We start from the raw sequence: 12,919 nt of genomic DNA, 5'->3' as shown, positions 1-12,919 counted from the left end.
TAATTTAGAACCCACAAGACAGCCATAACCGTAAAAACGCAGTTATTTCGTAATACGCAGTATAATACTTTTTTTTTTTTTATTTGTCGGGAATAAACAGCATCTCGTAAAGTAATGGGCTCGCTGGCCAGGTTCGGCTTTTTTTTTTTCTCAACGATTTTCCAACTTCGACATAAAAAGTGGAGTCGGAGGGATGCATAAGACAAAACATAAAAAAAAAAAAAAAAAAAAGACAGACTGCGTATTTTAACCGAGGTCTCGCTTCCCATCATAGATATCCTTTTTTTATCCCCTCCAAACCGTGATGGCGCACATGCACTTACAGGAGACTTAGCCGATGTAAGAAGGGCTATCCAAACTGCAAACTAGGTCAGCGAGTTCCGCGATCCTGGGCTTCGGTCAGATGTCCTTATTTTTTGACAAATGCTTATGATTAGAACACAGTTCTCAAGTCCACTTGCTTACAATTGACCTTCTAAGATGTAGCTGGGATTTCGACTTCAAAGGGCATATGAGTTTTGCTTCTCAGAAATCCAGGGGCACTGATGCCAGTAATCCCTATGCCAAACAGGATTTTAGCCAGAAAAAATTGTATTTTCAACAACAAAACTTCTTTCTTTTTTTTTTTTTTTTTTAACCTTCTGAGAGGCACTGCGGAACATTTTTCATCAGGTTAGGCTTGGCTGGCAGATAAAAAATATTCATGTCGCGTTTGATAAATTCAGTTTATGGACTGCCAATATCTCGAATTTGTCTCCAATTACAATTAGGTGGAATATATTAGAGGCGGTTTCAGTTTTTTTTTTTTTTTGTGGTAGCGTTGGCCAAGCCATGACTTTAAAATGACATTTAGTGAGGTCTAAATAAGACATCAGCCCCGGTCGTTCTGTTATGGATTATTTCAAATAAATAATTGATTAATTGCTCGGAGGTCCATGGAATGCAGCCCAGTTGTACCGCAGGTTCCTGGCTGCGTTATTAAAAAATAACCAGCCAATCCAAAGAGGCCTGGAGGGGTTTGCTGCATGCTGTTGCGCTGGGCATGTTTTAATCAAATCATGTAGTATTTAATAGAGACTTAACCCGTCCATTGTTGACGGGTCTTGAGGTGACGCAGAAATTCAGGAAGGGTGAGAAGATCAAATATTCGCTTTATTGGGGAAGGTTGATGGAGTAGTAGAATAAAAATGCTTTTCCTTGACATGTGTAAAATCAATAAGTTGACTGCTAGTGGAGAAATGTTAGAGCCGCCTTATTAAGCAGTCTTTTCATAGTTCATTTTTTAACAGAATTGCCTAAAAAGCCCATTGGAAGCTCCAAGTCATGACTTGGAGCTCACGTAGGGCAGAGGACAACTCCCAACCTCCTATATGACATCGTTGGATGGTCTGAGTGGAAAACCACCAAGCACTAGAGCTGCCCCATAGGAGAAAGGGAAGTGACTCAAGATTCCCCATACCCAGTGGCGTCGCTAGGGGGTGGCTTTTGGGGCTATAGCCCCGAATCTGGGGCCCATAGCCCCGAGTCTCTGCAGGGGTACCCAAGGGGAGGGGAGGCTCTCTGGGGACCCTGATGCAAGGGGGAGGCTCTCTGAGGACCCTCTGGGGACCCTGATTTTAAGGGGGAGGCTCTCTGGGGACCCTGATTTTAAGGGGGAGGCTCTCTGGGGACCTTGATTTTAAGGGGGGCTCTCTGGGGACCCTGGTTTAAGGGGGAGGCTCTCTTGGGACCCTAATGTAAGGGGGGCTCTCTGGGAACCCTGATGTAAGTGGGAGGCTCTCTGGGGACCCTGATTTAAGGGGGGGCTCTCTGGGGACCCTGATGTAAGGGGGGCTCTCTGGGGACCCTGATGTAAGGGGGGCTCTCTGGGGACCCTGATGTAAGTGGGGGGCTCTCTGGGGATATATACACACACACACACATATTGCTGTATATACATGTGTATGCCCGCCCAAGCGTATGACTTTCTTTACTACGCTGCTATGGGCTCTAGCCCCAGATCTTTTGTAGACCTAGCAACACCCCTGCCCATACCCAACATACCCAGAACCCACAGGCTGAAGAGTGTGGCGGGGGAATGAAGGACAGGTAAGTTTAAAGTGGTTCTAAAGGCTCTAGCTTTTTCACAATGCATTCTATGGATTAAGGTAAAAAACTTTCTGTGTGCAGCTCACCAGCCCCCCTTATATTTACCCGATCTCGACCCAGCGATGTGCAACGGCTCTCCGGGGTCTCTCTCTCCTCATTGGCTCACACAAGGAGCCATTGGGTCCTGCTGCTGTCAATCACAGCCAGTGAGCCAATGAGGATAGCGCAGGGGTGTGGCCATGCCACGCTTTGTGTGTGAAGGGACACACACTGCGTGGCTCTGGAGCAAGCCTGTTTGAGCGCCCAATAGCAGGAGGGTTTATATTGGGGGCACTCGGCTGGGGGAAGGGGCAAGGACCGCTAGCAGGGAACACAAAAAGAAGAGGATTGGGGCTGCTCTGTGCAAAACCATTATACAAAGCAGGTAAGTATAACATGTTTGTTATGTAGAAAAAAATCTTTCCCTTAGAATCACTTTAAGCTACTAAATGGGCTGCCATGAAAGTGAGCTTGGTACTTTTCCCAGTATGGGCAAAGCACAAGTTCCCTTTAAAATCCATGTGTTGCGGTCAGGGGTCAGGCTCTGAAACCAATTATCTATAGCAGTAAATGGGCTCCCACTGACCTGCAGGATAGGTATACAAGCAGGTCACCCTGGTGGATGACGCAAGCTCACCTGAGGCGTGGAGTCTAAGTAATAACAAGTATTCACCAGAGCTCCTGATGATCGAGATGGGCTTTTTGGCATGTTAATACCAGGCCATGGTCTTCAGGATTGCCCCACCAGGAGGGGAGCAAGCCGTGGTCCAGTAGCAGATATAGCAGGTAAGCAAAAGCATAGTCAGTAAACAAGGCAAAGGTCAGTAACAAGTGGTTGAAGGTTGGGATCATGTAGAAGTATAGTTGAGAAACAAGCATAATGTTGTTAACGAATGGTAGTGAAGATACATACAGCAGCAAGAGTGACAATAGAGAGATTATAGCTAGAGAGAGCACAATAATCTTGCAAACAGGAAGTGCAAAGGCATGGCTTAAATAGGAATCACTTTCTGTGTTTCAGAGCAGTGGGAGCCTACGGCTCCTGCTGCTGTCTCAGCCAATGAAGAGAGGGAGTTCTGGGAGAGCCGAGGCTCTTGTGCACATTGCTGGATTGTGATTGGGCTCAGGTAAGTTTTAGGGGGGCTGTGGGGGGAGTAGCACACAGAATGCTTAAATCTGCAAATGGAAATTATGTAAGATCGCTGATCTTACCAGGAAGTGAGAAGGTACCTGTCAAAACTAGGGATCTGCCCCCCCCTCCAAAAAAGTGCCATATGTGGCAGTGGAGGATGGGGGGAGGCTGCGAACAAGCAGAGCTTCCCCTTTTGGGTGGAGCTCTACTTTAGGCACACCGCTTGCTCCAGGGAGAAAAGCTACATGTGGCAGTCACCCCCTTGTTAGTCCCCAACAGTGTTGACTACTCACTCTGTCCTCTCTTGCTGCCATGCATTCAGGAAAGCCTCTTCCCTTGTGTTTTTGGCACGATCCTTCCAGCACCTGAGCCCTGGCCCAAGGCAGGACACCACCCCCCCACACTAGGCCTGCCTCCTCAACACTGTATCTCCATCTTCCACCCAACTGCCCCTGCTGGCTTGGCCCATGTCTATTTATGGAGCGGTCAGCCCCCTGTCAGCCTACCTCTGAGGATTGGCCAAAGCTCCATAAATATTCAAGGTAGCTCCTCCTAACCCCCACCCTCTAGTTCTAGAAGATTCTTCAACCTTCTAGACCAGGGGGGAGGCACCAGAGAGCTGCCCGGATGAGGCACCCAGCCCTGAACTTTAGTAAACTCCTAACCATAACTAATTTTACCATAAGCCAAAAAATATACCTGCAATATTTTCTAGCACACACTAGAGGGTGCTACACAACTGATATGTTCCAGGGGACATGCCCCCTTTTTCGGTTGCTCTGAAGAAGAGGGCATGTCGCCCTAAACACGTCAGCTGGTATTATATTTATCTGAACCAGAAGAGTTCCATCATTTGGTTGACCTTTGGTTCCTTGGTTTATGTACAACACGGTTTCCATCTTTGCTTGCGCAGTATGTACTCTATTTTATAAGTTTAATAAAGTGCTGGAGATATCTCACTAGGCGTTTGCACCCTTTGCTTTATTCTGTTGTGTGCAGTTGCAAGATTCCCCAGTCTTGAGTGGGCAGCATTATCTTCATCATCCAGACCCGACTGTGTACTGGAAGCTATCACTAGTGGACATTAATCCAGTTTCTATGGTGCCAAGATAATATTCTTCTGGCAGTTTAGTTTGCCTGTACTGCATGCTGCAAACATGTAAAGTTCAGGTGGAATCAGTGGTGGCCGCTCCATACGGGGCGCACGGGCTCCTCCCCCTCTATACAAGCGTCTGCCCTCCTAATCCACATGCAGGGCGTCGGAAGTATGGATTCCAATGGGTTTTTAGTTTTTGAAGCATGTGATTAGAGCCAGAGGCTCTAATTGGTTTAAAAAAAAAGGTGGGCTCAGGGCGCAAAGCTCTGCACTCCGAACCCACCCAACTGATACTCCTCCCGGCCAATCAGGAAGCGCGAGAAGCGATGGTATTGGTCAGTACCTGGGGGCGGGGAGGTTTTACGGGGAGATCCGGAAGGGAAGATGGCTGCCACCATCGGAGCATCAGAGCGATCTCTCTGCTCTGCATCGCCGCCGACAGCGTGAGTACCACCCACCAGTGTGGGGGGGGGTAGGGTGGTTTGTTTTGGAGCACCAGCCACCACTGGATGGAACTGTTCATGGCTGCAAATTTAAATCTCATTCCTAATTAATCACTGCTGGAAATAGCTTTTTTAAAAAATCTACCAAACTTGTATTTTAATTGGCAGACGGGGAGCAGTTGGGGAAAAAAAAAAAAAATTAGAAAGTGATATCCTTTTCAATACGGCAAAGAAAAATAGAGGCACACGAATATCTGAGCAGGAGCACACACAAGTTGCCTCATGAAAAATGATTTGTGTTCAAATCAAATATTTTTTTAATGAGCGTGAATGACTGCATATAGAAAGAGCTCAGGGCTATGAAGATATTGTGCTATTAAAACTTTATAAACTAGTTCTCTCTCCGGACATCACCGCGTGTCACCAACAAAGCCGCCTTCTATTTTTTCCTGGAAAAAAAAATAAAAAATACAGGCAAAAAAAAAAAAGTTCAGCAGATGTCAGCTATAGATGGAGCCGGTTTTTGGAACAAAAGTCGAGAAGGTGAAACTGTGTTACAGCTGAGAATTGTACTTTTGTTTTTATTATGAGAGTAATTTAATTTAAATTGTAACCAAAAAATAAAATAAAAAAAATCAGCACATTTTTTTCAATAAGTGCAATTTTCTTTTTTGGAATTTTAAGGGTCTATTCGTGCTTTAGCGCGCATTTCATACAGACGGATCGTTCACAATGAATGAGCTTCCAAGGGGCACTCTGATGTACAAACGGCCTTGTATGGTTCGGGGGGGGGGGTGGCCCTAATAAAGTGGCCGGTGAGTGGTATAGAGAGAGAGAGAGAGAGAGAGAGAGAGAGAGAGAAGGTGGGAAGCTGAAGATCCGCTTTAAGAGCTAGAGGTTGGCGTCTTCTCCCCCCCCCCCCCGATGACAGTTGAGCCGCATAGTTTCTATCTTCTTTTTGTTTTACGCGTTAATGATTGAAAAGTCAACGATGTCCCCAAAATTGGTTTACATGTTTCCAACCGAGAATAACAAAACGAGGAAAGCTGCTCATTATATGTGACATCTGTCAAACACTCAATACAGTTTATTTTTCCGGTCCTCGGAGCGGTATGTATATGTCGTGATGGAATTATTATTTGTAACTAAAAAGGAAAGAGTGAGAGAGATGGATCTGTTTATTTGATTGACAATTATTTATTTTTTTTCTGGCTTTTAACTGTAATCATATCACAGAGTGCAGGTTCGGAGAATTGATGGGAGACGGTAATTTCAATGTCAGCGCTATTGTAAACTTGGCTTTTATTTTGCAAGTTGAGTTTAGTCTAAGCAGAGAAATTTGCATTTATATGGATGATGGCCCGAGAATAATCACTGTTTTTTCATTTGCCATTCCGAAGATCCTATTGAAGATCCTATCCAAGTTAGCTAGGAAGGGTAGCCCAAGACTGGTTATGGCTGACCACAGAGCCAATCTCTTCCTGGTGGAATCCAGAACAGGTCTTTCTGCCATTTGGACCTACCTCTACTGTTATTAGGCCCTGCAATTTTTCCCCCAGGTTGCCTTCCCGTATGGGTGTACAGGCAGTTAGGCACACGATAGCTCGGACAGTCTTATGCCCCGTACACACGGTCGGATTTTCCGACGGAAAACGTGTGATAGGACCTTGTTGTCAGAAATTCCGATTGTGTGTGGGCTCCATCACACATTTTCCATCGGATTTTCCGACACACAAAGTTTGAGAGCTTGCTATAAAATTTTCCGACAACAAAATCCTTTGTTGGAAATTCCGATCGTGTGTACACAAATCCGACGCAAAAAGTGCCACGCATGCTCAGAATAAATAAAGAGATGAAAGCTATTGACTACTGCCCCGTTTATAGTCCCGACGTACGTGTTTTACGTCAACGCGTTCAGAGCGATTGGATTTTCTGACAACTTTGTGTGACCGTGTGTATGCAAGACAAGTTTGAGCCAACATCTGTCTGAAAAAATCCTAGGATTTTGTTGTCAGAATGTCCAATCAATGGCCGACCGTGTGTATGGGGCATTACAACTCAATGAGCAGGTAAAGGATGTTGTTTTATGATCGTTGAACTTGGTTGGATTGCAGGGTGGGGCTTTGGGGTACTCCGAATTTAGCACACAAAGAAACCAGAAGACACTTGCTCTGTCCACTCTCTTCATGGTAATCTCCCTCTTGGCAGATACTAAGAACACCAGCAATCCCCAGACTCCAAGCAAGGAAAGGTCCCAATTTAGCATGACTGGAACATTTTCTCAAGGGGTTAAAGCAGCAAACAGTCCCTCGGATCTGACATCCAGGCATACAGTATCTCTCAAAAGTGAGTACACCCCTCACATTTTCTTCTACAGTATCTTTTCGTGTGACAACACTGAAGAAATGACACTTGTCTATAGGGATGAGCCGAACACCCCCCTGTTCGGTTCGCACCAGAACATGCGAACAGGAAAAAAATTCGTTCGAACACGCGAACACCGTTAAAGTCTATGGGACACGAACATGAATAATCAAAAGTGCTAATTTTAAAGGCTAATATGCAAGTTATTGTCAATAAAAGTGTTTGGGGACCTGGGTCCTGCCCCAGGGGACATGGATCAATGCAAAAAAAAGTTTTAAAAACGGCCGTTTTTTCAGGAGCAGTGATTTTAAAAATGCTTAAAGTCAAACAATAAAAGTGTAATATCCCTTTAAATTTCATACCTGGGGGGTGTCTATAGTATGCCTGTAAAGGGGCGCATGTTTCCCGTGTTTAGAACAGTCTGACAGCAAAATGACATTTTGAAGGAAAAAACTCATTTAAAACTACCCGCGGCTATTGCATTGCCGACAATACACATAGAAGTTCATTGATAAAAACGGCATGGGAATTCCCCACAGGGCAACCCCGAACCAAAATTAAAAAAAAAAAAATGATGTGGGGGTCCCCCTAAATTCCATACAAGGCCCTTCAGGTCTGGTATGGATATTAAGGGGAACCCCAGCCAAAATTTAAAAAAAAAATTGACGTGGGGTTCCCCCTAAATTCCATACCAGACCCTTCAGGTCTGGTATGGATTTTAAGGGGAACCCCGCGCCAAAAAAAAAAAAAAAAAAACGGCGTGGGGTCCCCCTAAAAATCCATACCAGACCCTTATCCGAGCACGCAACCTGGCAGGCCGCAGGAAAAGAGGGGGGGACGAGAGTGCGGCCCCCCCCCCCCTCCTGAACCGTACCAGGCCACATGCCCTCAACATTGGGAGGGTGCTTTGGGGTAGCCCCCCAAAGCACCTTGTCCCCATGTTGATGAAGACAAGGGCCTCATCCTCACAACCGTGGCCGGTGGTTGTGGGGGTCTGCGGGCGGGGGGCTTATCGGAATCTGGAAGCCCCCTTTACCAAGGGGACCCCCAGATCCCGGCCCCCCCCCTGTGTGAAATGGTAAGGGGTTACTTACCCCTACCATTTCACTAAAAAACTGTCAAAAATGTTAAAAATGACAAGAGACAGTTTTTGACAATTCCTTTATTTAAATGCTTCTTCTTTCTTCCTTCATCTTCTTCTTCTTCTGGTTCTTCTGGCTCTTCTGGTTCTTCCTCCGGCGTTCTCGTCCAGCATCTCCTCCGCGGCGTCTTCTATCTTCTTCTCCTCGGGCCGCTCCGCACCCATGGCATGAGGGGGGAGGCTCCCGCTCTTCTCTTCATCTTCTTCTTCATCTTCATCTTCTTCTTCATCTTCTTCTTCTTCTTCTTCTTCTCTTCTTCATCTCTTCTTCCTTCTTCATTTCTTCTGCGGGCCGCTCCGCATCCATGCATGGAGGGAGGCTCCCGCTGTGTGACGGCGTCTCTTCGTCTGACGGTTCTTAAATAACGGGGGGCGGGGCCACCCGGTGACCCCGCCCCCCTCTGACGCACGGGACATGACGGGACTTCCCTGTGGCATTCCCCGTGACGTCACAGGGAAGTCCCGTCAATTCACCGTGCGTCAGAGGGGGGGGCGGGGTCACCGGATGGCCCCGCCCCCCGTTATTTAAGAACCGTCAGACGAAGAGACGCCGTCACACAGCGGGAGCCTCCCTCCATGCATGGATGCGGAGCGGCCCGCAGAAGAAATGAAGAAGGAAGAAGAGATGAAGAAGAGAAGAAGAAGAAGAAGAAGATGAAGAAGAAGATGAAGATGAAGAAGAAGATGAAGAGAAGAGCGGGAGCCTCCCCCCTCATGCCATGGGTGCGGAGCGGCCCGAGGAGAAGAAGATAGAAGACGCCGCGGAGGAGATGCTGGACGAGAACGCCGGAGGAAGAACCAGAAGAGCCAGAAGAACCAGAAGAAGAAGAAGATGAAGGAAGAAAGAAGAAGCATTTAAATAAAGGAATTGTCAAAAACTGTCTCTTGTCATTTTTAACATTTTTGACAGTTTTTTAGTGAAATGGTAGGGGTAAGTAACCCCTTACCATTTCACACAGGGGGGGGGCCGGGATCTGGGGGTCCCCTTGGTAAAGGGGGCTTCCAGATTCCGATAAGCCCCCCGCCCGCAGACCCCCACAACCACCGGCCACGGTTGTGGGGATGAGGCCCTTGTCTTCATCAACATGGGGACAAGGTGCTTTGGGGGGCTACCCCAAAGCACCCTCCCAATGTTGAGGGCATGTGGCCTGGTACGGTTCAGGAGGGGGGGGGGGCCGCACTCTCGTCCCCCCCTCTTTTCCTGCGGCCTGCCAGGTTGCGTGCTCGGATAAGGGTCTGGTATGGATTTTTAGGGGGACCCCATGCCGTTTTTTTTTTTTTTTTTTGGCGCGGGGTTCCCCTTAAAATCCATACCAGACCTGAAGGGTCTGGTATGGAATTTAGGGGGAACCCCACGTCAATTTTTTTTTTAAATTTTGGCTGGGGTTCCCCTTAATATCCATACCAGACCCGAAGGGCCTTGTATGGAATTTAGGGGGACCCCCACATCATTTTTTTTTTTTAATTTTGGTTCGGGGTTGCCCTGTGGGGAATTCCCATGCCGTTTTTATCAATGAACTTCTATGTGTATTGTCGGCAATGCAATAGCCGCGGTAGTTTTAAATGAGTTTTTTCCTTCAAAATGTCATTTTGCTGTCAGACTGTTCTAAACACGGGAAACATGCGCCCCTTTACAGGCATACTATAGACACCCCCCAGGTACGAAATTTAAAGGGATATTACACTTTTATTGTTTGACTTTAAGCATTAATAAAATCACTGCTCCTGAAAAAACGTCCGTTTTTAAAACTTTTTTTTGCATTGATCCATGTCCCCTGGGGCAGGACCCAGGTCCCCAAACACTTTTTATGACAATAACTTGCATATAAGCCTTTAAAATTAGCACTTTTGATTTCTCCCATAGACTTTTAAAGGGTGTTCCGCGGCATTCGAATTTGCCGCGAACACCCCAAATTGTTCGCTGTTCGGCGAACTTGCGAACAGCCAATGTTCGAGTAGAACATGAGTTCGACTCGAACTCGAAGCTCATCCCTACTTGTCTACAATGTAAAGTAGTGAGTGTACAGGTTGTATAACAGTGTAAATTTGCTGTCCCCTCAAAATAACTCAACACACAGCCATTAATGTCTAAACCGCTGGCAACAAAAGTCAGTACACCCCTAAGTGAAAATCTCCAAGTTGGGCCCAAAGTGTCAATATTTTGTGTGGCCACCATTATTTTCCACCACTGCCTTAACCCTCTTGGGCATGGAGGTCACCAGAGCTTCACAGGTTGCCACTGGAGTCCTCTTCCCCTCCTCCATGATGACATCACAGAGCTGGTGGATGTTAGAGACCTTGCTCTCCTCCACCTTCCGTTTGAGGATGCCCCACAGATGATCAATAGAGTTTAGGTCTAGAGACATGCTTGGCTAGTCCATCACCTTTACCCTCAGCTTCTTTGGCAAGGCAGTGGTCGTCTTGGAGGTGTGTTTGGGGTCGTTATCATGTTGGAATACTGCCCTGCGGCCCAGTCTCTGAAGGGAGGGGATCATGCTCTGCTTCAGTATGTCACAGTACATGTTGGCATTCATGGTTCCCTCAATGAATTGTAGCTCCCCAGTGCCGGCAGCACTCATGCAGCCCCAGACCATGACACTCCCACCACCATGCTTGACTGTAGACAAGACACACTTGTCTTTGTCCTCCTCACCTGGTTGCCGCCACACACGCTTGTCACCATCTGAACCAAATAAGTTATCTTGGTCTCATCAGACCACAGGACATGGTTCCAGTAATCCATCTCCTTAGTCTGCTTGTCTTCAGCAAACTGTTTGCAGGCTTTCTTGTGCATTATCTTTAGAAGAGGCTTCCTTCTGGGATGACAGAAGACCAATTTGATGCAGTATGCGGCGTATGGTCTGAGCACTGACAGGCTGACCCCCCCCCCCCCACAACCTCTGCAGCAATGCTGGCAGCACTCATATGTCTATTTCCCAAAGACAACCTCTGAATATGATGCTGAGCACGTGACCTCAACTTCTTTGGTGGACCATGGCGAGGCCTGTTCTGAGGGGAACCTGTCCTGTTATACCGCTGTATGGTCTTGGCCACCGTGCTGCAGCTCAGTTTCAGGGTCTTGGCAATCTTCTTATAGCCTAGGCCATCTTTATGTAGAGCAACAATTCTTTTTTCAGATCCTCAGAGAGTTCTTTGCCATGAGGTGCCATGTTGAACTTCCAGTGACCAGTATGAGAGAGTGAGAGCGATAACACCAAATTTAACACACCTGCTCCCCAGGGAAAATGGCTAATTGGACATTTTCACTTAGGGGTGTACTGACATTTGTTGCCAGCAGTTTAGACAATAATGGCTGTGTGTTGAGTTATTTTGAGGGGACAGCAAATTTACACTGTTATACAAGCTGTACACTCACTACTTTACATTGTAGCAAAGTGTCATTTCTTCAGTGTTGTCACATGAAAAGATAGAAGAAAATATTTACAAAAATGTGAGGGGTATATTCACAGTGTCCCCCCAATATCAGCCAGACACTTCTCTTGTTAATCCTCAGCGAACCCTCTTGATTTGGCTTCAACTGCTTCCAGAGGATAGGCCCTCCACCTACCACTGACCTAGGACCTCGATGAACTCCTACAAATGTTAGCTACACTACCCAGAAGAGCAGCAGCTCTTCAGGCTGGGACCTTCTCCTCCTGGACATGAACCCCGCTGCTCCAAGCCTCAAACTATTTATGCCCTCTTCAACCGCCTACTGGACATTTTCCCCAAGGATTGGCTGAGCCTACATAAATATTCAAGCCAAGGGTCTGCCTTTTCCAAACTACTACATTCTAGAATCCACTAGAAGGCAGGAAAAAGTAGCTGAGCAACCATTGAGACCCAGAACAGCCAAAAATAATCACACCCTGCTCCAATATTTACAGAGAAGCCAAAAAAACGAAATTTGCCTGAGCCTCTCTAGCAAACTATTCTAAGAGGGTGCTAAATGTAACCGATCACCTGGGGTAAATTGTCACTAGAGAACCAAATAAACTTATAGACATGTGTAATTAGTTTCGTTCCGAATTCCTTTTTTAAAGAATCTTGACAAATTTGTTAATTCAGAAATATCCGAATTAATGAAAAACCCGTTTAACGAATGTTTCCGAATATTCGTAAATTTGAATTTCGTACATTCATAAATTCGCACATTCATAAATTCGCACATTCGTAAATTCGTAAATGCTTAAATTCATACATTTGTAAATTTGTAAATTCGGAAATTCAAAAATTCGTAAATCTGAAATAATAATTAGCTAATAATAACTTAACTATTACTAACTTTTAAATTATAGGTATTGTAATTTCCTTTCAAATTTGGCTGTTAGTGAACGTCACAAATACAAATTTATCCAAAGTTAGGAATTATCCAAAATAACGAATGTAACGTAATGAATTATTAATAATAAATAACAATAATAAAAACTTTTTATTATTAATATTTATTCTTAACCACTTGCAGACCGCCGCACACCAATGTACGTCGGCACAAAGGCAGCGGTGGGCAAATGGGCGTACCTGTACGTCCCCTTTGAGAGCCGGGGCTAGCAAGCCCGCGCACACCCACCGCGTACAGCGTGACCGTACCCGTGGGACCCGCAGACTTGATGTCC

Source organism: Aquarana catesbeiana, linkage group LG09 (assembly GCF_042186555.1).
Source record: "Aquarana catesbeiana isolate 2022-GZ linkage group LG09, ASM4218655v1, whole genome shotgun sequence".
NCBI lineage: Eukaryota > Metazoa > Chordata > Amphibia > Anura > Ranidae > Aquarana > Aquarana catesbeiana.
Note: the sequence above shows the minus strand (reverse complement) of the source record.